The sequence below is a fragment of the Salvelinus sp. IW2-2015 genome, unplaced genomic scaffold (genome assembly GCF_002910315.2).
Source record: "Salvelinus sp. IW2-2015 unplaced genomic scaffold, ASM291031v2 Un_scaffold1660, whole genome shotgun sequence".
Lineage (NCBI taxonomy): Eukaryota > Metazoa > Chordata > Actinopteri > Salmoniformes > Salmonidae > Salvelinus > Salvelinus sp. IW2-2015.
Window position 1 is genome coordinate 80,982 of NW_019943068.1, and position 1,665 is coordinate 82,646.

Consider the following 1,665-nt stretch of genomic DNA (forward strand, 5'->3'; position numbering starts at 1 on the left):
CGGTTAGCCTAGTGTTAGGTGTTTGGACTAGTAACCAGCAGGTGTAGCCTAGTGGTTTAGAGGTTGGACTAGTAACCAGCAGGTAGCTAGTGGTTAGAGTGTTGGTACTAGTAACCAGATGAGTAGCCTAGTGGTTAGAGTGTTGGACTAGTAACCAGCAGGTAGCCTAGTGGGTAGCAGTGATACGTTCTCGTGGAGTTGACCAGATAAACTAAAGGCTCATGAGGCATTATGATATATTCTTCAAGAATGCAATGGCATATATATATATATATATTATATGGATATATATATATAACTTATAGTAAAACCTGGTATAAGTAGTATTATATATATATACAGTGCCAGTCAATAAGAGATTTTGGAGCAGCACCTACTCATTCCAGAGTGGGTGTTACGTATTGAGTTGTTTTTGTCTTACAATCTATGTTAGTAAATAATGACCACGCCACTCAAACTGTTGAAATGAAATTACAGAGATATGGATATCATCGTAGTTAAGCATAAAGTTCATATATTAGAGATTCTGATTGACTAAGCAATTGCACACTCTTGGCCATTCTCTCAACCAGCTTCAGACCCTGGTAGATCGACTGATGGAGTGATTGTGCAGTTCCAATGTAAAGGTGATGCTCTTGTTAAAAGTTTAATTTAGTGGAATTTTCTATCCTATCGGTAATTGTCAGGTTTAAGCAACATCAGTATGAGTGGTGGTGACGAAGGTAGGGTGGTAGACAGAAGGTATCCCTGTATTTGGGTAAAATACTCAGCCATCCATATTAATGGAGTTGGGTTAGAAAAGTGACTTTATGCTCCTTAGAACTATCAAAGCGCAAATCACGCAGAGGGTCCATCTCCATGTGACTTCTAAGACAGAAGGTTCAGTCAATCGTGGGAAATTTCCCTAAAGGAACTTCAAAGGTTCTTCATGCAGTCGCAAAAACCATCAGCCACTTATGATTGAAACTGGCCTCATGAGGACCGCCACAGGAATGGAAGGCACAGAGTACTCTGCTAGGTGGTATGGGTGAGATTGATAAATCTTCATCATCTTGAGAGAATAAATTTCATTTACCCTAGCCTCCAGAAATTGGCAGACTGTAAATATAAGACTCTCAAACAAAGGTAGCCTTTTCGATAGAGTTAGGGAACAGACAAGCATCTCCAACATGTTAATTGGACCGGTGAGTTACAGGCAGCCAGGGTTGACTGCGGGTAAATCAGGCCTTTCATTTTGGTGGGTCAGAGATTATTGCCTGCATATAGAACTGAAAGACCATCATACTAAAAACACCAAGACCAATAAGGAAGGAGATGAGAGTTGGCTTGCCAACACGTAACAACGAGCAAAGGGCTGGTGTTCTACGTAGTCTGTGGAATAGTCGTTGCCTATGCGATCTGATTAAGTCCTAAAATAGCTCGAAGACAGGTTATAGCTTGGTTTCCAACCGCCCGTGTTCTGGTGAGATTGCAGGTTAGAGTGGTTAGAGAGTTGGCACTAGTACCAGCAGCGTAGGCCGTAGTGTGAGTTAGACGGAGTGTTGGTACTAGTGAACCAGCAGGAGATTGACATTCAGTGTGTTATGCATAGTGGTTGTGGCAATTTAGCTTCACCCAAGTGCATGAGGATAGTCTTCATGATGGTGGTAGTTGTTGGTGGTTACT